We start from the raw sequence: 25,799 nt of genomic DNA on the forward strand, positions 1-25,799 counted from the left end.
CCAACATGCAATGCTGGTCAAACATAAATGAAAGGAAAACAACTAATTAATGCAAATGTTCACGTTGTTAGCAGTCTAATGAATTTTAATGCAAGTTATCAATTCTATTGCCAGCAATTCACAAGAAAATAAGAGGCTTTTCCTTATTAAGCTGCTGTCTGCTGTGCAAGCCATCAGTCCAAAAGGATATTAAGAGAGCACACGAAACCTCTTTAATCAAGCTGTTTCCAAAGAAACACAACCAAGATCATCTGCTGGCTGCCTCTCCAACTTCCATACTCCTCAACCAGTTATTTTGTGTATTATGCATGATTTTGAAGATTGCAAATATAGATGATAATCTACAGACAATACCATTATGATGTAAATATGTATTTATATAAATTTGTTCAAAATAGGGAACGTAAGGTAAAGGCACAGTGATTAATTAACTAAATCTCCACAATACTCACATAATGTGTACAACAACATTTAAGATGTTTTCCCCAAAAACAAGCTTTTCTCCCCTCCTTACATTTTGTTCAGATTCTTGTGCAGATATATATCTCTTTGTAGTAAGGACTCCCTAAAGCAGGTAAACAAGCAAAAGAAGTATTTATCTTAACTAAAAGTACTGATTACTGACTTTAATTTTTTTTCATCTGCTCACAAAGGCCACAAGGGAAGTCAAAGTCTTTCTAGTATACCCAGTAAAGAGCAAAAGCATGTAAAGAGAGAAAATGTGTTATGAAGGTTATGGTGCAGTGGTCCAGAATATTTAATGTGAATAAAGCTGACAATTTAATCCCAGAGGAAAAGGAAAAGTAACTGAACTGCTGTGGGGGAAGGAAAATGTTGTGACTTTGCATGATTATTAAGTGTGGATAAGGAAATATATTATTGGCCTGGGGATGGGCTCTATTATTTATGTGGATAAATTATTAGGTTTGTAATGGAAACAATCACTTAATGTTATTGTTTTAAACTCAAAAATCACTTATTTAAATCTTTGGTTTTGGAGTGCGTTTTATACGGTACTAAAATATCAGAGTGTGAGGCAAACTTCATGAATGCATCGGTTTGCCAAAAGGAGAGGCTTTGTAGATAAAATAGACTCGTGTCAACTCTTCACACCAGTTCTGCTGAACACCCAGTAGACATAACACAGCACAAACAAAAACACCTCTAATACCTCCAAATCTTGTTAAAATGTCATTGGAGGCAAAGGACATTTTTTTTCATTTGCCATTTGTCTTTTACTTCAGGGAGCCTTTAATCTGACCACTCCTACAAATGACATATTTAAGGGATAGGATGGACAACAGGCTAAAACAAATGGGATAAATGCATTAAGACAAAGAATCCTCTTTTATGGAAATAATGTCTCCAACTTATTTCAAGCTACAATAGCTTTTCTATATGATCTTACACACAAAAGACAATAATATAAAATATTTCATACCATTCACGCTGAAAGGATCGCCATGACAACAGATGGCGTGACTGTACATGTGGTGCACTGATTGGTTTGACTACTTTCCATAATGCAAGGCAACAAGAGCCCTGGGTGAAATCATTTGAGTGTGGCCAGACATATCGTACACTGTGATCTTATGGCAGAGCTACGACGCTGACTCGTACGTTCAATTTGAGATTTACCACCCTCTATTTGTTTGGAGGTTACCCCGCTGAAGCACAGCAACAAACAAAGACACAAATGTTTTCCTTATCAGACACTGTCTTCTGGCACCACCTAGTCAGTCCTCATCTTCTCTAAGACATTGCTTCAGTTATGTTTGATGAATTGAGCAGTGAGATGGAGGTAAAATCTCTATTGGAATCTAAAATAATGAGGCCAAAACAGCTGATTGTGCCTACGCTACCCCAACTCAATATATCCTTTATGCATTTCTCATCTTGTCAAATAGGGTCAACAAAGAGTTCTTCCATTATTTGTCAAGTGTGACTATGCAAATAATTGCATATGTCCTTTTTTGAAAGTGCAGGTTTGGCTTGCGCTATCCTGTCCTTTCTCAGAGGAGATGACCTTTTGGTGTATGTAAAGCCATTCATCTGTAGCGCACTGCTCTGACACAAGAGCAGAATGAGAATGCATTCATGCTGTCGAGCAGTACCTTTATGAAGTTGAACCACAGTGCAGTGATGATTTAAGTCATTTTCAGTTACATTCAACTTGTATGCAACTACGACCCTGCTCACTACAATCTTCCTAACTTATGGTTGTTGGTTGACTGAAAACGAGACAGTCAGCCTGTATTTATTGACTTAGTTGAAGTATTTATTCAGTGACATTACTGCAGTCCGCGCTAAATTAACATTTCCTGCATTAGTAAGTAAGTAGTAGCTGTAGTTAGGAAGCTAGCAGATATCCATCATAAATACATATTAAATAAATAGGTTATCAGTGAGAACCAAACAAACATGAACACATTTGGAAAAACGTAATGTCTCTTGCCAGAAATCATAACCAAGCAACTTGATATAATCGTTCTGTGAGAGCAGCATCAGTTCCCTATAAACTAATCAAGATACAATGTCGGAGCACAAGCCTCTCGTAAGCTAGCCTTTGCTTATTCCAAGGTAACAGGGATTGTTTCCAAAGCGTGGATGTAATATCCCACACTTCTTATTTTGGACATCCTGACTCCAGGAAAAGGAGAAAAGAATGAGGGACAAGATCATGCTGAGTTTAATCCACAACTCTGGGTGTCAAACCGCCTCCAGGTCAAACTAATGGGTGACATCACATCAGGCTATGTCCATCTTTGTACCATTCTTAAGTTGTCTTTTATTTAAAACAGATTTCACAGACACACATGGAACATGCCTTGCAGAGCAGGCTCCATTTGATACTCTGTTGTTGTTCACACAAGTTCTCAGTGTCTTATGAAAACTGTTCTTAGGACACAGAAGGTGCCATTATTGCTCAATCTGATGGATGAGTTGTTGGCTGGCATGTGAAACTGCCCTGGCCTCCGCTTTGGTTCAAGAAAGTGCTATTCCTCCAGGGGAGACATGCTGTGATTGAAGTATTTACGACAAGACAGAAATGTGATGGCACAAAGAATGTGGGTGACAGTGACGCATGACTGAACAGATTACGGTGTACAGACTGCAGAGCGGCCCTTTGAATTGTGATGCCTCGTTTTATTGTGCTGAGGTAAAAAAGGTTCACCTCTCGGGGAGCTGCATTACTCTACCCCCCGCTCTTTTTGATATAGCAGTCCACAGAACAAAGACCATGTCAGCAAAGCTAGACGAACCCCAACAGACAGTTTGGAAAAACTAAAAATGCACTGTGACAGCAGGACACTGACCAAGACTGATAGAAAGACAGTTCCTCTAACATCTAGAGGTCTTCCAGTGCAGGATCAAATCTGCCTGCCTCAAAGCACTCATTTTTCACATTTTTACAATCAAAGATTAACGTAGCTGGTGGGGGGGGGGTGCCCTTGCAAAACAATACCGATAAATGTAATGCAGTGCTTTTAACAAACAGATGACTAATTGAATAAGTGCAGTTTCTCCACCTCTATGGTTAATATAAATCATGATGAGTAGCTTTACTGTTCTTGGTAAAAACAAACCGAAAACAACGTGTTTCAACGGTTTTATTAGTACAGTTAATCCCACGGCAAGACCACCAGCAGCGTGCAACTTCATGAAGGGGAGGGGCTGGAGGGCAGCGTGTGTGTGTGTGTGTGTGTGTGTGCACTTAACTTTCTAATAAAGTTCAAAGGCAGTATTTAAAAAGTGCAATCCACGTTTACATCTAAATACTACTAAGTGTGATGAAGCCACATATTTGTTTTTATATTTCTGCAATCTACACTTCAGTTTGTGGGATTTGTTTCTGACTTTCATATGAATGTTTCCACCAGACTTGGTCAGCGCTCAATATACGACTGGGATTGAAGTAAATAAAAGAAGTCATTCATGTAAATTCCTGCATCACCGAATTTCATCATCACATACAGGCCCGGCCTCCAGGAGAGAACTGTTTGTTTAATCTTTCTAGTCTTGAGTTCATACTGTATAATCATGCATTACTTGCCTTTGTTGAATAATAGGGAAAGTAGAAAAGCCCAAGAATGAAAAGGCATAAAAGGCCCGTCCTCTCAATGCAACGTCCAACACTACATATCAAGACAACTGCTCTGAGCTACTTGCTTTGTGTTCACTCACCTGCTAAACGTTAACAGGTGTAATTCCATCCAGCAGATTTTCTGAAATCTGACCTGGAGCACAAATGAAAAATTGTGATAAGAGGAAGCTGATCCTCTCAGTGATGGTTTGTTGGAATTGTTTTGTCAACGTGAAAATAGTAATAATTCATTATGGGGCACCTTCATCAATCCTTGTTATAGTGTTGTACCTTGTTTGTGTACTATTGGTTTCTATTGGAGTTTTAGTCTCTCAATAAAGATGGACTGAACTGAAAATTAAGCATGCACTACTTTATATTCTTGCATGGAACTATTTTATGTTATTGCATACATAGTGACACAGTCAGGACTCATGATCCACCAGTGTTGATAGTTTGGAAATTCATCCTACTCTATTTTATGTGGTTACCTAACATTTTACCTGATGAGATTCAAGCACAGCCCACTCTCATCAACAGACACACAGTAACAATGAGACAAGAGACTAAATACTTTGACGTTACATTAGTTTCATCACTATAATGACACTATGTAGACAGGCGAGAGGGTCATTACTGACTGATTGTCTGTCCTGCCCATTAGTGACATGACACATGGACTCGGTATTTTCATTTCTACATCTCAATGTCTCATCTGTCCATGGGACCCCTATCTTTCTGCTCCATCTCCTGTGACATAAAGATGGGAACTATAAAACACTGCCTTTGAAAGAGAGTAGGCCTACTATCCTCCCTTTAAGAATACAGTTGGAATTTGCACAGCTGCAGACACATATCCGTCTGTTCCATTTCAAGGAAAGCTGATACAGAATGATGTACATATCAGTGTCAGGATATAAATCCTGCTGTCAGCCTCAGCTGTTGTGATCAGTTTATGTCCTGTCAAAATGAAATGGTTACCTGAGCAGATCATCACTACTTGCACTGATTGTACACACTGTTACGCAGCTGTCAAGTCATCTCGTTCCCTTACTGCAGAGCACGTTTTAAATACACTGGCAGTAATAAAAGGGGGCCTTGGGGAGCAGCAAGCGTTTTTGGTATTCACCAAGGCCACACAGACTCCTGTCTTTACACTTTTTACTTCCTGTACAGCATTCCTTTTGGTTTTCAATATCTATTGCTGCTATAATCATATTGTTTTTCAGATATTTGAGTCTATTTAGTAAAATACTAAATAAATCTTTGTTAAAGTCAGGCACAGCAAGGTACTGAATTAATAGACTGATAACAACTGATTTATCAAATGAACAACCATGTCTTGCTGACCTGTTTTCCTTTGCTATCCCTCTATAAAAACAGATCCTCCAAATATCATCTACCTGTGATGTTATTTTGTGATGAACTGTTGTAATTTAATTTCTTTCTTTGTAGATCTATGTTTTCTCTACATGCCTTATCTACTTCAGTTAGTGATTCTCTACATTTGCCAGACTACTGCCGACCTGCCGTGAACTCCCGTGTTGCTGTTAGCTGTGGGTGTTCTGTGTAGGTGTGGAGAGTGAGAGTGATAGCGACGGCGACAGCGATAGTGGGAGCAAGAGATCAAATTTTTCCAGTGGAGAAAAAGTAAGAGTCCTATCCCTTACTCAAACTGTATCATATCTTGGATCTGTATTGCATTATGGGCTATTGAAGCCACTGTCAACAGAGAAATTGGTATCTCTGCCTCTCCTGCTGTGGTTTTCTGTCCTGCTAGATAGCTGAACATCTGCTGAAAATAGTGGAACTTGAAAGAAGCCCTTGGTATTTGATTCAATCTGACATTTCTTATTTTATTATTTAAATAAGCACTTAAAATTCATGTTACGCTATTTGCCCAGCACGAAACAGCAGACTATCTGGTGAGCACTCAGCAGCTAAGGAGTCACACATTTCCCTCAGGATTTGGTGGAGAAAAAACTGAGCTAAAAAGGTGAGGTAATATTGGACTTAAAGAAAGCAGGTTTAGTGAAAACTGAGTTTGTTAACCCTGAGATGAGGGAAACTGGATTTTCATCTTCAGAAAGGGAGGTTAATCAAAGCTGAGAGAGAGGGGGAACAAGTACCTTAACCTCAGAGTCAGTTACTATGGTAACTCCAGTCCGTTTCAGAAAGATAGGTAACTTAACCTCAGAGGCAGTTACTATGGTAACTAAGCCTGTGAACCCTGACCTGGTCAGGAGAAGGTTTTCTTCACTCAGTCTTCTCCCTCTGACACAGCACTCTTTCATTTATTCATTCATTAATTTATTCAGTACGTATCAGGTGCATTTAAGCTCAGTTTGTTATCTGCACAAATAAAAAAACATGTTGGCTTATTAACCATGTTGGGCAGACTATAGAACGTTTTAGTTCGGAACATAGCATTTCCTCAATTTCCACATTTAGTCAACGATCCTGTTGATGAAGAAGCTGTATGACTTTTCAGGGAGTTAAACATACGTTGGGAGATGATATTGAGGCACCGACTAAAGATGTATTTTTATTTCACATAACCTATTTGAGCGGTTTGGGTTTTCTTCCCAGTCTATCAGTTATGTAGCCTACATAACCTTATCTGTCCTCATATAACTAACGTCCCCCATCGTGTTCTTCCCAGTCTATCAGTTATGTAGCCTACATAACCTTATCTGTCCTCGAGTCACTAACGCCACCCATTGTGGACATACTCTTTTTGTCACATTATGTTTTTTTGCAAATGGCAGTTTTCTTTACAACATTGGTGATGCGGAGCAAATAAGTCAGAGTTGGCAAAAGTCTTCACTTCCTGTACTCTAGTAGAAGTACAGATACGTGTGTTAAAAAATACTCTGGTAAAAGTAGAAGTACTGATTTAACTTCTTCACTCAAGTAAAAGTAACAAAGTACAGGCTTGAAAAATGTACTTAAAGTATAATTAAGTATAAGTAAAAGTAGCTTTGCAAATGAGAACCACTTTTTATCCAAAGCTACCTGGACCAGACACATGTTACTAGAGAGCAGGCTGAGGAACTTCAGTGGACATGAAAAAAGACTCTTTATATGCCGTTGGCTACATTTTAAATGGAAGTCTGCTAATAGGCCTAAAATATCCCATATATGATTATTGTGATTCCAGGTTAATAAGATTATGATTGAGTAGTAAGATATGATTTAAAGCATGATTCTGTGTGAATTCTGTGTATATTCCCATCCAATTAGATTGAATTTGGTACTGATGATGCTAACAGTGATAACGGTAACTCCAGTGAGATGATTGTAAACTTGTTAGTGAGGACTAGATGAGGACTGGATTTAAATCTGATCCTGGTTTCCAACTTCACCCCAGGTGTGTCTGTTAAAACGCCAACGTTATCCTCCAGACAGCTGGTCTTTTTCTTTTCATCTCTCTCTTTTCTCCATGTACTATGCACGGCCGCTTGTGGTGTGTAGTTTGAATAATTGATAATAATTGATTTTAATAATTGATACTTTCCCTTTTTTGTTGCTTAATCAATAAACCATTTTGTGGAAACCCAGACTTTGTTGACCAATACGATAGGATTCTACAAAGGCAAAACCATATATCTCATCCACCACGGGCCCCGCAGGGTCAAAGTTTGGGTTTCCACAAAATGGCTACCGTGCTCCGGTAACGTGTGTGTGGGGGGGCGGCTTATACACTGTCCCATACTAGCAGCCTAAAATCTGCTATTTTATCTGCTTTATATGTTTTAAGTGTTTAACTGCTCTTTAATGTTTGATTACCGCACTGTAACTTTTATTATTTTAATCGTTTTTATGAATAAAGCACTTTGTATTGCCCTGTTGCTGAAATGTGCTAAACAAATAAATCTGCCTTGCCTAAATTATTCAGCTAGGAGGCCCAGAAATATGACTTCAAAGGAATTCCAATGTTGCTCCGTATCTACTGGATGTATAAATAGGCAACTGTTTGCAAAAAAAGTTTGCCATCTTCAAAGATGACAATATGTTCATGTTGTGTTTGCAGCTTGTTATTTACTGCCCCCAAGGGGCCAAAAAAAGTTAGTTAGTAATTTATAGCAGGCAACGGGACACGTTGCCATTTTTCAACCACCTTTTGTATCATTGAAGCGCCAACACTGATGTGGAAAGGGAAGCACCGTGCATAGTATAAGTTACAGTGAGTAAGCCAGTTTCAACAGGTGGGTGTTGAGGTGGGACTTGATTGATGTTAAGGTGTCAGACTGTAGTATGCGTGGGGGCAGCGAGTTCCAGAGCCTGGGAGCAGTGCAGCTGAAAGTCCTCAAAGCCATGGTGCTGAGGCGTTGGAGACGGTTAGGAGACAAGCAGAGGAGGAGCGCAGAGTAGTCCTGGAGGTCAAAGGTGTAGGTTGGGGCTAAGTTGTGAAGGCTTTGTAAGTGAGCAAAAGGTTTTTGTAATCAATCCGGTATTGAACAGGGAGCCTGTGTAGCTGGATGAGAAGAGCGGGGATGTGGTCAGAAGATTTTGAGCGATTAACAATCCGCGCAGCGGTTCTGAATGATTTGAAGCCTGGTAAGCAGGGGTGGGAAGGCCAGGGAGAACAGCATCACGGTAGTCGATGCGGGACAGGGGCATGGACCAAGACTTCAGTGCTGGATTGGAATAGGCGGAGTCCGGCGATATTGTGAAGATGGGTGATGTTTTTATGTGAGGTGAAAAGGAAAAGGTGCTGTCCAGGGTGACACCGAAACTCTTGACCGTTAAAGGTCCCTGTTTGTTTCTTCGGTGCCGATGACGATCACTAGAATTATCAGCGTGAGATGTTTTAATCTATTTAAACCATAAACGCCTGAGTTAATTCTGCACCCTAGTTCAGAAGTGCTGGATAATACACATACTTTACATAAACCTCTAATTTCAGAAAAATATTTTAGTGCACAGTTTGGCAGTAATATGAGAGTTTGTGAACAGGAAGTGAATGCGTACTGTTTCCTGCATTACTTACATTATTATAACATAGGCTGAAAAAACTGCACAACTAAGCTGCGGTGATCAAATAAAAACCAAGATTCTGTTGCTGTATTGTTTATTTCTCTCCTCATGTTTTTAAGAAACATATTTTACTTTACAATTTTACTGTAATACAAGGTTGTTTGTAACCAACCCGCTGCTTGTGGGACACGCTCGCATTACATCACCCACCAGCGGGAGCGTTGATTGGTCTGCTGTGGGCCAGTGCATTATGGTAGTTTGTTAGTAGGGTTTGTTTTTACCTTGAACTGAAGGGGAATACCACAGCCCCATTTCTCAGGTTTTCTCTGGCAATTTAGCACCAAGCATCAATTGTACTGCATAGCCAGCCCAGTTTTATGAAAATAACCTTCTTTCAGCAGTAAAAGACTTCTTAAAGTAACCTGAAAAGACAACAATTTTATTTACAAGATCCAGTGTCTCATACTCTAATTAGACTAAGCACATAGACATGAAAGGGTCCCTGAAGACTGGCATGCAAGTGGCACAGTGCAGACGCTGGTGGTAGAACTGCAGATGACAAAGGTGCAAATAGAAGGCGTTAAAGCGTTTCACTTGCTTCCCAGTAACACAGCGAAGTGCAACGGACTGTGGTATAATACTCAACAGTATAACAGAGTTTACACGTTGTTCAACACCTAAATGTCACAGCAAAAATTAACAGGTTCATTATTTGCATAAATCTTAGTGGTTGTTTCAGGCAAATAATCATAATTTCAATAAAGGAAATCTACAAAGGGAGGGGAAAAAGATGAATAAAGAATTCTGAAAGAAGGCTGGCTTGCCCAGGGCCAGGCCAGCTCAGCGTGTCTTTTCCCTGTTGCGTCCCGCTGTCTTTTCTACCTTCAGCGGCCCCCACACCCTGTCCCTTCTCCTCCTCCTACCTTCCTGCCTGCGCCCATGGGGAGGGGAGCGGCTGCTCCTCTGCTCCTCACAAAACAGATTCAGAGAGAGGTGACTGAGAAATACTGTGCGTGCTTGCTGGACAACACTGGTGACTTTTTTATTTATTATATATATATATATATATTTTTTTTTTACAGAAAATCCCTGTCTTTTCTACTGACAGTTGCCAGATGTGTTCGCAAGTCATTTTTTGGGGGAAAAGTTGCTAATCTAGCGACAAAGTTGCTAATTTGGCAACAGAAGCTAAGTTTCCATCCACATGGCAATCAAATTATCTGAATTTTGGTTAAAAAAAAACTAAAAACTCCTGTGAAAAAAGCTGGTGTGTGTTTCCATCCAACGGCTTTAAAGCTGATAAAAACATCATGTGTAATGACGTCACATGCTACTTTGCGATCTAATTGGTACATCTAATGGATTTGAGACATTTTAAGGTGTTTCCATTTATCTTTGCACTGAATCACACAACATTCAAACATTACTGAACTAAGTCCTAACCCTTGGCGACCATTGCCTTCACGAGTTCCTGATAAATTAAATTCAGAAAGTCTCTCGTCTCCTCGTCCGTCCACTTCCATCTGTCTTTGTTGACACCCGCCATGTGTGCAGACAGAGAAGAAATATTGGGCGGGGATGAACTACAACTGATTCTTCATTTTGTGGCGGGTGTGTGTTGACATTCATGATATTCCATCGAATGTTACTGTTTCCATAAGGCATTTATCATTCAATATCACTTAGTTCGGATAAAAACGTGTGGAATGGAAACATTGCAAGTGTTTTCATGGAGACAGATGCTGTGTGCACGGAGGGGATGGACTGTGTGTGTGTGTGTGTGTGTGTGTGTGTGTGTGTGTGTGTGTGTGTGTGTGTGTGTGTGTGTGTGTGAGAGACGGAGGAGAGCAGGGAAAGGAAATGCAGCTGAACAAATGCATGTTTTAAATAGCGTTAAAAATAATAATGAAACGCAGTGTGTGGCGGCCGGTGTTGATTCTGTGGCGCACGGCCACAAATGAGTCTGTGTGGGGAACACTGAGATAACAACACACAATAGGCAGTGTACCATTTTTGACAGTCACAGCTTTAATTAGCTTTTTGATAGTGAATTAGGATGAGAGTAATATTTTTTACAATGTCTGTAGTTGGTTAAAAGGAGTTGAATTAGTTAGTAAATAGTTACTGACTAAATCTTCAGAACAGCAGGAATATTAGTACCATCCCGCTGAGTAGCCCCCACCTCTCGTTCTAAGGGCATGCACAAGGCAAATGCAGAGTAGAGTGGTTAATCCAATCATTTATCTAGTATTAACTGGAATTACTTTATTTTATTTTTTACTGTGTTTTAACATTTGTAGATTATTTATCAAATTGTGTGTGTATGAGTGTAGAGACATTCGAATGGTTTTAAAACAGTGGAGAACTGCTGGATAACACATAGATTGTGTTGGCAATGTAAAGAGGGCTGAGAGGAGACAGATGTGGACTAAAGATATAGGTGCAACGATGAATCGATTAGTTGTCAACTGTTAAATTAATTTAACTATTTTGCTAATTGGTTTGAGTAATTTGTTTTATTAAAAAAAAAAAGGAGTTATCTTATTCCAGCTTCTAAAATGTGAATATTTTCTAGTTTCTTCTTTCCTCTGTGAAAGACAGACTTTTGTGGACGTCACTTTTGGCTTTGGGAAACACTGATCCACATGTTTTACCCGGTTTAACATTTTTATAGATAGAATAGAATAATCAACAGATTAATTGACTATGAAAATAATCATTAGTTGCAGCCCTAGTAAGTTGAAAGATGGGAGCGGGCATTAAAATGGAATAATGCATATTGAAATGGAAGTTGGAGGAGAGTCTTTGGCACATAGAATAATTACAGGCGGCTGCACACAGAAACTTATCGAGTGTTGTCACTGCAGGTCACAATAGGGAACACACAGGTGGTTTAGAGTTTTAACTTTATCCTGCTCTATTGATTTTAGATGTAGAACAAAGCATGATGTAGCTTTTATTTTTACATAGTTTTCCCATACTGTCAACTCAAACTTTTGGATGCCCGCCAATACAACAGAAAAACAGAAACATGTCATTCCAAACCACACTATGACATTGTGATTGACAGCCTCATATTTTCCACACTGGGTCACTTACTCTAAATTGTGGCATCGCCATAATCCAGTTCATGGCGGAGGAACAAAATATTTACATATTTGTGTCAATCAAATAAAATGCACTTTAGACTTTTAGACACATTTCACAAATGGCAGGTTTGAGTGGGGTAAAACATTAGGCTGTTTAGCATTGAATTTAATGCTCAGTTCTGGATTGTCCTCTTCTTCTTATGTGCAATACATTTATAGATTGTCAAGGCTATAAACCAATACCTGCGTAAAATAGCAGACATTTTGAAAAGATGCTTGTCAAAAAAAAACCATTCCTATTTAGTGCATTTGCAGCTGAGTTTGGAACGTCTTGTTGTCTTCAGTCCTCCTGTACTAGATGTACTGTACTGTCTACGTTTGTGACTAAGATAACATTTTTGACATGTCAATGATGAGAAGTTTCCATGAAAGCTCATTCAAAAGTCTACATAGTTTATATGCCTCTGATCTGATTTTGTATCTAGCCTAATTAGTGTTGAAAAAAATGCATCCGTGGTTTTCTTCTGTTCCCACTAATTAGAAAAGACTAGGACTTCCTTTATGAGGGCAGTTCATTTACATTTTGCAGCACATTTGGTCTCTTTGCTGTTTGAGGCGGAGCAGCGGCTTCTGTACAGATGGCTTTAAAAGACAAAGAATGCTGGATTACTTATGAAGTAATTTGGCTGACTGGTGAATGGACAACCCAACAAACGGTTAGCCCAGGTACGTACGTAGCAGATGGGCCGCCGCTTCTCACACCCAGGTTTGAAAGATCACCTCAGGAAGGTCATTAGGGAGCCTCATTGCCCCTACTGTAAGAGGGGGATTTAAAAAATGAGAGGATTTTTTTTATTTTTTACAGTTGTTTAGCAGGTCATGAAAGAAATTAGGTTTGGGATTCGCTGTGTGTCTACCCTAAGATACAATTGGTTGGAACTGTAAACGGTGAATGGACCTACCTTTCAGTGTAAATTCCAGTTCCCCCTTTGGTTGTAATGATGCCCTTCTCCAAATTCCTAGATGGATTCTATGAAATCAGTGTTCCCTTCAGAGTATTGCAAGCATGGTGGCCCACCAGACCCCAGTTAACCCCCACCAGGCCTAAGCCACTGGGATTTTTTTTTTTTTTATCTACAGTTACAGTTGCACGGCTCTATTTGAAACTTAGACGTAATCGCCAGTTAGCTTTTAGCACTGACTTAATGTAGGGCCCTATGGAAATTGTCTTACAGCTTTTTTTTAAATTCTAAATTTCGTGATTCAGTCCATGAGGACAGTTGGGCCCTCGTTGAGAATAATTTCCTTTCACAAATGTTATGGTTTAACTAAAGTTTTTATTATTGCATTAAATTACATTTGTTGTTCAATCTCTAAAGAATTCAAAAGTCAAACGCGGGGCCGTTTCTGTCTCAGACTACAGAACCTGCTTGGGTATTTTTACCAAAGTGTTGTGTGCACAATCTGTCACATCATCGGCCACCCTGTGGGATTTCAGTCCTCCCACATTTGGCCACTTTTCAGATCCAAGTATTGTGTCCATGCTCTGCAATGCTTGTAATTAATTCCTTGTGTCACTTTCTGTTGACTATAACTACATCATGATATGCTGATCCAGTGAACCACTGGACAGTCAGTACATCTTGTTCACAGATGCAAACTGGAATATGTCGCGCTGCCTGAATGTACATGGTGATTGAATGTTGAATGTATAATCGTAGAATGATTTGAATGTACCTCCCAAGCATAAATCTTGTAATACACTTGTGTTACAGTATATATGAAGTGTGGCGGTCCTGTAGTCCAGTACTATCATGCTATTCAATTAAATGCAGAAGTGTACTTTGAGTAGCACCAATGAGACACATTCTCGGTCATTAACTGTTTTCATCAAAACTTCAGTCCCAATTACACCTGACACCACAGTTTAGATTGGATGACAATAATTAACCATTAACCCTTAACCAACCGTTAGGATTTTGACCGATTAATACTATCTGTTACACGGGGAAAAACAATATTATTAAAACATTAAAGTTGCATTTTAAGGTCTGGTGCAACTCTTTAAACTAAATCTAAATTAGCATCCCTAGTTTTATTCACTCCCATCGGGACCCCTGTTGCTTAAAAACACAATATTTAAGTGTTGACAGTATGCTGTAAAAGTTACATTAATGTAAACTTCCTACAATTTATCTACAGTGTTCTGCGTAAAACTAAACAGAAATCAGAGTAATTAAAAAAACAACTTTGTAGTGCATGCACACCATGAATGCAACACATGCAAGGATGCCCACTATGTAATATCTGCAAAAAGATTAAAAGTATGATACATTACTATTTCAACACATGAAATATTAATTCATTATGAATAGGGATCAGTGCTTGTGTGCTTGTGTATTCCATTCTAAATATTATTTTACATAGATCTAGCAGATTGTTTTATATCTTTTGTATGAATTTTTTCTTTAATAACACTATAAAATCTATGACCGTCACCATCATAGTGCACATAATTGCACTTATTACGACTCTGCCACCATTACAGGATATTATCTTTTTTCCCCGTGTCAGGGTCACATACTTACTCTCCCATGGCATCTGCATGGATAACCTGCTGTTCATAGCTCATGAATAAATATTATTTCAATTTAACAGTTCAGTGACTGTTTTAGGGAACCTTTGAATTATGAAGCCAATGAAGAACTAGGTTGTTCGATTGGGAAGTTATTGTTCCATTATTGCAACTATGACTACATTATTATTACTGACACTCAAAATAGTGAACTGAATTGCACTTATACTTGCATATGGAATACTGTGCCTCTAAATCCAGGCACTGTTCAGTTGGTACCACAGGGATATTTTATTTTTAGACACACATCTTTTTATATTTTTGGATCCTGGAACGTCCTTCAACTGACTGGATCCTCTGTTGTTGATGTTCTAGTGGAAAAAAGGCTGACTGATGGGGAGGATACATTGATGAGTTCGGCCTCTTTATCTGTGACGGGTCAGGATAAGCCAACATGTAACATTTGTACCAACAAGGTCATAGCCACAAGTATGGAGGGGATGTTCTGATCATCCATCATATCCACGCCAGTGCTGCTGAACCATTTCCTGCCATGCTGTCCACCTCACTCCTAACATCTGTTACAAGGAGATGCAAGGGAAGAGAAAAAAAAGATTGTTTTCCTTAAATACAGACATTTTATTTATTCCTTTTGTTATCTCATGACCTTATGTGGCTACTTTTACTTTACTACTCTTCTCCATTAAATGTTTCAATGAATTCAGTAACTGCATTTGACTAACTTCTTCAGTGACAGAAGGGTTGGCTCTCACACTTTCTGCAGGTTTCTAGCAAAGACAATGCAGAAGTATTTCTCAAATAAAATAACCAATAGTAGCGTGTGCTGAACAGACAATGGTATGGAGAGTTATTCCTGTGCGTGCATGCGCAGAACATGCGTTGTAATTGGCCGTTGGCTGCAGTCTCTGCCGTGTGTGGGGGTGTGCAAAAAATAAAATTCACCTTCATGAATCGATTCAAGCTCTAACGATTCAAAATCAATTTATAGAATTCCCAAAATTGAAATTATTTTTGTTTTGTTTTGTAATGCCGTGTGTGTATATATATATATATATATATATATAAAATATATAAAAGTAGCCCCATTTACATACTGTGAATCATTTTTTTAAATTGAGAATCGTTTTTGAATCAAAAATTGATTGTACTATTGAACCGTGAACCTAAAAATTGATGTTGAATCTTGACATTTTCTGAATAGTCCACCCCTAGCGGTGTGTTCCCGTGCTTGTTTTTGGCCAAGACAAGGGCGACATGGGGCGACGCCACAGTCGGCCTTCGTCCTCACTAGTTCTTGTCCGCTGGCTTGGTGTCAGGGCCTTAACGAGGTGTGGGTATCAACAGCAACAGGGGCATCAGAGCAGCAAGCGCTCCCTAGTGTACTATCAGTTTTATAATAGATTAATTTATACAACAACAACAGTAAGACAATAATACAACATATTTTGAAAGATCACAGGAGAAAGGCAAATTGCTAATTTGTGCGTGTGAGATAAGGGGCTCAAAATGAGATAAGCACCGGGGTGAAAAACAAACAGCAAAATGTAAATGGTTCGCATTGGACTGAATCCTAATGACTAACAGAACACGTTATAAAAACAACCCAAAACAAGCAAATCCTAAAGGAGGAAATTAAATTATGAGTGACTGTAGTGTGCGTGTGTGTGACTATAGTGAGCAAGATAGGACTCACATAAATGTTTCCCTCTGGTCCTCCGGCAGCAAGAACAGAATGCAGTTCCCTTAGCTGGGCACAGTTCAGCTCAGATTTGGATCAAATGTGTTGTTTGGATAACAAAAGACACCAAAACTCTGCTGTGATATCAGATCCTGTGCATGACATCACTGGCTGCAATTACATAAGAATTTTGCAAGCTTGTAAACCTGTGAAGTGAGAGACTTTCTTGTGGCTGATTCCAGTTCCTGTAGCTTTATACACGCAGGATGGATTTGTCTGCACTCTCTATGGTCATGTGCCTTTCCTTCTGTAAACACCAGTCGAAAACATTCATTGAATTGAGAATGATCTCTTTCCCATTCCCCATAAAAACCACATTGTCCTTTTGGTCAGATTAGGTCCTAATATCATTTAAACCAGTTTACTTGGAGAACTTGTGGGTGTCTCAGTGTGATTATTTAGTCCAATCAAAGTTAAAATGCCATTTCATATATGCTGTAACAAAAGTAAATGATATTGAGGCTGAATAAACTGCTAGTATCGTGCACACAGCACGTGAGAGAACTACTATTTTGCATTTAGTCTGAAGAGAAACGTTGGGCAGTTTGGGTCATCGACAGTCCTAGCAAAAAGTCTACCTCAGTATAATATTGTGGGATATTGTACTGCACATGGTTTTGTGTTAGTAGATATGTTCGTGGAGGTAATTACATTGGTAATCATTGCTCACAGGGAGACCATAGGCAGAGACATGAAAACCATTCCTCTGGTTTTATGTTTCACTCTGCCCGGTAAAACCTCTGGTAGGTCACATGAATGGACTGCTAATAGCCATATACACTGTTGCAGAGTAATTCATCTTGAAGTTATCAGCGATCTGACTTAGATTGTGAAAGGAATATGAGAATCTATGAAACATTTTCAGACAGCCTCATTGGCTCGGAGAATTATTGATTAACAGTTCATACCAATATTCCCGTTATGGAAGAAAGAGCATTGTTACACAGCTATTACAGTCTTACATGTTGTGCCTACATATAATGACTGAGACTAAATTTGCTGCAGTGGCGGTTTTTCATGTAAAGCTATAAAAAAACAATATTATATACCCAGTCAGTTACATTAGAGTCCTCAGTTGTTTGTGTTCTGCAGCACTGGGTAAATGGCATCCAAATACTAGAGCACATATGGCTGAAACCCCATTTCTATGGTGGCGCATCTATGCCACTTATGTTGACAACATTGAATGCAGAATTGTAGCTGTAGAGGGCCTTGTCATATCAAAGGTAAACACTGTATTTTCTGTTTTTAATAATTCATGAGGCAAGCTGTAAACAAATTGCTCAAGGCAAAGTGTTGATGCATGTTAAAATTCCCACTTGAAGTCTATTTTTTACTTTGCAATGCACATGGAGGACAGGGCGAACCGTTAGCTAATACATGCGTTTTATTACTAGGGAGATGGGATATTTATTGACCCATCAGTGAATCCAATTGTCTTTGAGGTGTAGAGAAGAAATATTGTTTTGTATCTCCAGTCCCAGTCTGACAGTGTGTAAGCAGGACAAGTGCTGCAAAATGAAATTTGCCTTGCCAGTCAAAACGAGCCAGGTCTGGTCTCATTTTGCCAAAAGAACCGGCTCATAATGAGATTAGATACCTCAGCTTGGGAAGACCTCTTGAGTTTCATTTTTATTTATCAATCATGCATGAGGTCACAGAGATAAGACCAAGGTCAGCAGGTCTCCCCTGGCGAAGAGATGCGCCTATTAATACTACTACCCTGATCCGTCTTTCACACTCACGCCAGCGGCGCGCCGCTTCATCGCAGTAGCTTCCCAGTTTGAGGTGGAGAGTGTCAACGCAATAACCATGTGCAAAAAGTGCAGCCGTATCCAGTAATATTTTGTTTTACAGAAACCTTTCATACTAGATGATTATCAAATTTAATCTTTACATTTCATAGTATGAAAATTATCAAAAAAATGTTGTAGCTTGATAGTTTAAACAAAACCTCCTTCTAGTTACAACGTTTTTTAACCAGTAATAGACAAACTGTAGAGGATTTTTTTGTCAAGGTGGCCCAGTCAAATTTATTTCAAGATAGCCACAGCTTTACTCTCCTGAAAGCTACAGTGACATTAGAACAGACAAAACAAGGACAGCTCATTGGCCCGGTCTGGGTCCAGAATGTGGGACAGTTGGCCTGGCCCAAATCTTGACAGGTTTTAACCTTCTGTGGCAGGAGGAAGCCCATCTTCCATGTGACAGACAGCCAGCCGGCTCGAACAGACGGTAACGTGTGCATACATTTAGAATATGCAATTACTTGCAGATTAATCTCACGACAGTGTCAGCAAAGATTACATATGTAATATGAACTCGGATGATTTTCTCAGTAAATTTAATCTAAACACAATGCTTAAAAATCACCTGCCTGTGGACACAGACAATACATAACCCTGACTAGTCATGCAAAACACGATATGCTCAAGGCAGCACTGTCTGAATTAAGAAGTAGGACTGTCTCGACTACATTATAATTGAGCATATACTGTATGGCATTCATTTGATTGATTTGTTTATTTAGTGGCTTTGAGGTTAGTATTAACACAACCACTGGAAATTATCAAATAAATGTCAACATCTCAGATGTACAGTATGTAGTTGCCCAAAAATAATGAGAGCACAACAGAGCAGTATTTAGGAAATGACTTCCACTGGAAAGTAACAGGAATGCTAAATATTTACACTGATGTCCATACAGTAATTTTAAATGTGTCTAACATATTAAGAATTACTTGTTTTCCTCCAAACCATACAGAAGATATAGGTTGTTTATTCCTATCGTCTAGTACAACCGACAAGATTATTTGATAAATTAGCCCAGCGGTGGCAGGAAATATGGAACTTTGTCACCGCTTTGCTCCCGTCATAATTACTACGGCCACCAGGGGTCTCCGCTCCTATAAACAAAATATGAGTCATAACGCTAGCTTGAACAAATAGCTTAGGTTTTTTTGGGGGGAGAAGAGTTCTCAATTATGTATAATATTGAGCTATTTCATTGGCTTTTGAGTCTCACACAATGACGCTGAGTCTATCAGAGTTGGATGACGTTGTAGAGGTGAGGGGCCTCAAATGTAAGCAAGGCCTATCTCTGCCCTTACTCAAGCAATTTCAGCACCAACTGAAAATACCTCTTCTGTTTCTCTTTAAGACTGGAAGGTCAATCTATGTCCAAGCATCTAACGCTGTCAATATCTCCCTAAAACCTCTCACCCTCCTAATGTCTCTTTCTCCCACTATCTCTCTCCATCCCCCTTTCCTTCTCGTATTTGTGGTTTTGAAATCACTTTTGTGTCTACAAACAACCACACTGCCAGTGATTATCCTAAACTACTGCAAACACAATACTATTAAAATATTTTTACATAAGATTAGGCTGTAAATGGGTGCAGGCCTAATAAAATCATACTCTGTAGGCAGATGTAACATCACAGCAAAATGACCCTTCGATGCACGCAATTATGAGCACATAATAATAATAATAATGATAATGATATACATAATAATATGCAAATGACCTCTGTTGTGCTGTTGAAATGAAGACAGCAGAATGTGCAGGAAGAAAGAATGGAGCGTCATATAGAGAAGGAAAGCTAGGCACACACCACAGCTTGTAATGGTAGTTTTACTAAAGTCATAGGTAACTATAGATTTGACACTCTGAACCAGTAACCACCAATCTTGTCATGTTAGCGTTGATCTAACCCTTACCCTCACTAACCTTTCATTTTCGATAAACTTCTGTCTCAACAACCACATTTGACAAAATGATCCTAATTTGATTTCATTTGCTTTTGATGCATGTCCCTTTTGCTCCTGGATCTTTAATACATTGTATAAATAGAAATTCTTAAATATGGGCAAACAGATGATCACTAAGACAAAGCTTGAAAAATCCATTTTCTGTCCCTTAATTGCATTTTGCCTCTTCTCTCATATTTATCTCTCCTCCTTTGCTCTGTGCATGTCTGTTTGATCAGTTTAATAAACACTGGACTCTCCTTGACCTGCAAGAACATTGAGCACTGAATGTATTCCCAATTATCTCTTATGCAAAAAAATAATTAAAAACTAGTGCCGTCTTTTTCACATTTAGTTTGCCTTTTTAACTCTCTTGAGAATTTTGTAATTCACTTAACAAAAAGAGCACTTAATTCCATCATTTTCATAGACAAGTACACGCTGCAGTATTTTGTCATCACCGTTGATCAGGGGAGAGTTAAAAGGTTTGTAGCACTTACTTAGAACATCTTGATGAAGATGAACCTCGATGTGCGAGTCATTTTTGGACTCCAGGGACTCTGTGGCAGTTTTTCATTCGGTCTCCCTCTGGCCCATCAGTCAGCACACCATGTCTGTTTTTCCAGCTGGCTAATGTAGTCTTTCAATTTGTGGATGCAGAAATAGTCCACTGACAACTGATATGATTGGAGAGCTTGCTGTATTTAAAGGAAATAGCAGCTAAATAGATTGGAGATACTTTATTTATCCCTGTGGAGAAATTCGAGCTGGTGGATGATATAGAAAAAGGCAATTGGGCATGATGCTACGCCAGCAAATTGGGTCAATCGGCTGATAACAAACACCTTAGTGCTCTTCGGTGGCTTTCCATCAATGCACAGTCTTTGCAAATATATGCACATTTTAAAACTTATAAATAATGCTTAAAACATGTCAAAGGTCATGTTGCTCTGCAACTAATTTAGCCATCACTTATGATCCTTGTTGTGGTTATTTAGTCTTTTCTAAAGTGTACCTGATCAAACCTCAACTTCAACACTGCAGTTTTTTTCTTCTTTATACTTGGGAACATTTTGGCTGCTGATCTGATGATGTGGTCAGTTTGGATGCAGGGTGGTAGAACGATATGTATACTAGGCAGCCTCTAACATTGTTTATTTAAAAAGCTTAGTTTCATTAATGCAGTAAAGAGCATGCACTCACACTGATACAGTTTATGATATTTACATAGAACCAGATGAGCATAGGGGACTAATTCTGGTTTTCAGAGTAATGTTCAGTTTGCAACTCGTGGTTGCCAAAATTATGCATCACAACATTAAAGTAACATACAAACTGTAAAAAATGACACCGTGACACAGGGATGTGCCTGCTTTTCTGACGGCTGCTTGTTTTTTCTTGTCCTGAATATTTAAGGAATGAAAACAAGAATGACATGTGATAGCAACCATAGCAGAAAGAAAAACAGAAACAGCAAAAGTTTCAATTTCAGTAAAAAATAAGAGACGCTGGGCGCCTGGGAGGCACACCTGGTAGCGGAGGTGCCCATATGTAGAGGTTTACTCGTCAATGCAGCGGCCGCAGGTTCAACTCTGCCCTGCAGCCCTTTGCTGCAAAATATCTTGCATAAAACTGCTGCCAATGTTGCAATCTTATGTCAGAGCATTTATTATTCCAGTTGTTGGGAAAGAGCAGTTTGGGACTGTCTGTCTCCAGTGAAATGTTTTCTCAGCTGCTCTCTGCATTACGCACGCCTCCCCAGGCAGCGGACAAGAAGCAGGGCCTACCCCCTCTGACAGGACAAGCCCCTGGCTTCCGCCCGCGGGAACCACCCGGATTCTCCGGGCCTCCTGGGCTTATTAAACTGGTGTAAAGGGTGTTGTATTTTCTGTCAGAGTCTAAAACAGCCCTGCACTCTCCTTGTGAAGGTGGTAACCTCACGACAGGCAAAGCCACGCTCCTCATCTGAGTGTGACCTTATCATTGCTCCCCCTTTCCTCTTTTTCAAAAAGGACAGGTATTTGTTCCGCTATGGTTTTTTTTTTACTAGAAGGGATAACCTCTACAGTGAATGTGCTTGTTTTTACCTTGTTATCCAACTTGATCTCACCAAATACTGTGAAATGAACACGGCTCCTTAATTTAAAATCGGTGGCAGTTTCACGGAATCGCCAACAAATTCCGTGATGGGCCCATGGAAGATCTCCGTGAAATGAACACGGCTCCTTAAATTAAGGAAAAGGTCATGGGTGGGCGGGACAACAGTGGGTTGGGATGGTTGGGTTTAGGAATCTTGACGCACGGGCCACGATCCCCGGTCTCCTGGGTGAAAGTCCTGTGTTGTTCGAGCCATCCACCCCCCCGACCAACCTCCCAACACAGATTTCCAGGCTTTCACACTACTTGCTACTGTTGTCGCTCTTAACACTACGTCATCTTGTCATTGACTTTACTTTGACATTGTTTTCCGTGGAGGCCAACACCACATAATGCACTGGTAACACTTTGTGATTATTTCACAGAATTCTGTGAGACTGGGCTGTGTAATAATAATGTATCTTTTCTTGTGTTATCACTAGCAATGCCCCACGTCTGTTCCTGTTGTTCTAGCAACGACACATTCTTCCATTAGCGCTGGATTTTGGATCACTGTAAAAGGAAATATCATCCATGTCTGGTGATATTATGGTATCTTTAGTTTTGCAGTCATTTAGTGGAGGTCACTATTCCTCATCCAACTTATCAGCTTTTAAAAACCGGCACAAGCTCTTATAATCTGACAACTATTTCAGCACTTTAATTCGTTCCAGCTTTCACACATTTTTCGTATTTGCAGCTTATATTATTGGGAAGTAATTTACACCTTAAATGAAATTGGTGACCTTCTTTGCAAATGGTGCTCTAATGCTTACATCAATATCACATGACATTTATGTTCTCAGGAAACAGAAAATGTTTCAAAACAATTTCCTGAAGACCAATGAATGCTGTTGACCAAAGACAGCTTGGGAACGGCTGTAATCCTCCACCACGCCGTGATAGACCGCGTGTGTGAGAGGATGACATAATCATCCACGCCCTGGAGGCGGTTGTCAGAGGAGAAGATCATGGCAGAGACGGCTTTGAACCGAGACTCCCAAACTGTGTTGCGAGGGTTTCACCACGGCCACGCCTCTTTAGGAGACTAGCAGCCCGCCCTGCACTGTTTCCACTGGGAGAAGTGAACGTGAACACAGATAACGACCGATTCTTTAATCTAGGCGACTGACGTTACAACCACTGCAAAGTTATTTTATGAAGGAAATAGACATATCACATATCTGAGGCTCAGTTTGGTGTCTGTTTTGAACCATTTACAATCCGTACTCATCTCCATCTGTTGAAGCCCGACTGAGCGGTGACTCGGGTTTCGCCCGTTGTCTTTCACTTTCCCTTTTAGCTTTCAGTTGTTGTTGGTGCATTTATTAATAGATAACTTCTAAAATAAAATAAAATTAGTCCTATATAAAGAAATCTCCCTCTACATTTTACCTGTATACTTACTAACAAAGGCTTTTCCGCTGGTACACCAACATCTGTGACCCGTTAGAATGTGTGCTCAGTAGCGCCATCTACCTGCTGTAAATCATTTATCATGAAAAATTAATACCTGGGCAGAGGCATTAATAATAATAATATTAAAAACACTCGCGTTTGCTGATACAGGTCCGTAATGAACATCCAATGAAAAATTATTCACTTTAAAGTCGTGAATTTACGAGAAAAAACTTGAATATTTTCTGAGAATAGAGCTGTGAACTTTACAAGACAAAACTTATTTATTTATCATCTGTTCCAGTTTTTCCAACGTTTTAGACACAGACATTGTAATAATGGCCCCAAATGATGTGAAATTGCATTTCTTTTTTAAGGTACCTTGCCATACCCTTTTAAAAATTTTACTTGCATTTTTTTTGCATATGTCAGGTCCATATACGTGTGCGTGTGTGTGTGTGTGTGTGTGTTATGTGGTGAATGTGAAGACTAACTGCTACCTCCTCTGTCAGCTCTAGCCACTAAAAAGAAATAAGAGGAGAAATGAGACCAATCACAACAGCTCGTCAGTCTGACGTCATGCTGCCTGAGCTCATTAATATTCATGAGCTGGGTAAACGATGCTGATAGCCAGGTTCTCATTGGCTAGCTGGTAGCCGATCAAGGTCAAGGAGCTTAGCTGGTTGAATAATAATGAGAACTGGCCCAAATGGAGCTGAGTCTTCCTGCAGGCTTTCTATACCACACTAGAATGGCTTGAAACAAGGTAACCACGGTAACCAAGTTACAGAGTCCATGGTAGAACTTCAGACGTTACCACAAAGGATTGAAATGTGTGTGGCAGTGTGCCTTTAATTGAAAAACCTATTGAACATTTTCTAGAGGATGACCCCTAACCCCCCGCCAAATATGTGTTCATAAGTCTTCCACAAACCTAGAGCCAACACACACTCTACAGTTTATCAACTTGCCATCTTTCGAGACGTTTCTGTCAGGAACGTTGTTCCCATACTGGTCTCCTTTACAGATCCATACTGAGTTACTTGAACCACTTTCAGGAGTGCACTGCACATTTCTCATCAAATGGCCATTCTGTGTTACCAGCAGTAACGACTGCTGCTGTGACCAGATGTGTGGTTCCGTTGCCGTGGTAGCCTCTGTAACAAGGTAGTGTGTATAGTGTGTCATGTAAGCTGCCAGCCATTATCTCCCAGCCAGTACAGACGACCTCGCTGTAACCCAAGTGGCTCCTTTGACCCGAGGCACTCGGCTTGCCCGTGCCCAGCTCCCACTTGGAAATTAGTCACTATCTGACAGGTGGGGATGGATGCCTGTGATCCTGGCCAGATTCATACACTTTCTTCACCCCCATCTATCATCTCCCACGGCTCCTTTTGTCTCAAACTCCTTTTGTGTTGTGGACTGTTTACTCTCTGGACATGAGTTGATTGCTGCTGGTGTTTGGCACATGAAGTAATGAATGTAAGAATGTTCATGTGCGTGGACGCTGCCCATCCTTATTATTTGCTTTACATGTGCTCACTTATCCATCAGACTTACAAGCAAGCCACGAATGCAACTACGCTGCTTCACAAAATATTACAACACTTTATTTCACCAGTTTCAACGGGAAGCTAAAGCTGTAATTTTTGAGGAACACACTCCGAGCTACAAAGCCCAAAAAGACAAACACAGTTTTTAATTTCTAGACAGTCTTTTGTTTTTTAGTTACAAATTATAACAGAAAAAAGCATAGTTTTCACATTAACATAAACCTTAGATTCTGGTGGTCTATTGTCAAAAATCTGTATAAGCCAAGCATGTCGTATGTACTCGCTTGTACTGTATGATGCCGACAGTTTGTTTGGCTTCATGGTTATCACTATGAGCACAGTTGTGTATGAGTATGTGTGGGGTAGGGGGGCACTTGTGTGCATAAAATTGAATGTGAGTGGGTGTAAAATGAAAGTGCAATGTGAGTAATCAGAAATTTTTTAGTTTATTAATGAGATGTGTTTTTATTTAGCT

The 25,799-nt window shown here is 39.6% G+C and overlaps 1 long non-coding RNA gene across 1 annotated transcript; it reads right to left on the minus strand.

Annotated features, from left to right (window-relative positions):
• Positions 1 to 269: 269 nt before the first annotated feature.
• On the minus strand, positions 270 to 22,486 carry LOC117942022. Its single transcript, XR_004656046.1, has 3 exons — positions 22,369 to 22,486; positions 1,584 to 1,589; positions 270 to 281 (listed from the first exon to the last, which is right to left on the minus strand). It is a non-coding gene; the product is annotated as an uncharacterized LOC117942022 (long non-coding RNA).
• Between the last annotated feature and the right edge of the window lie 3,313 nt (positions 22,487 to 25,799).

Source organism: Etheostoma cragini, chromosome 3, assembly GCF_013103735.1.
Source record: "Etheostoma cragini isolate CJK2018 chromosome 3, CSU_Ecrag_1.0, whole genome shotgun sequence".
Taxonomy (NCBI): Eukaryota; Metazoa; Chordata; class Actinopteri; order Perciformes; family Percidae; genus Etheostoma; species Etheostoma cragini.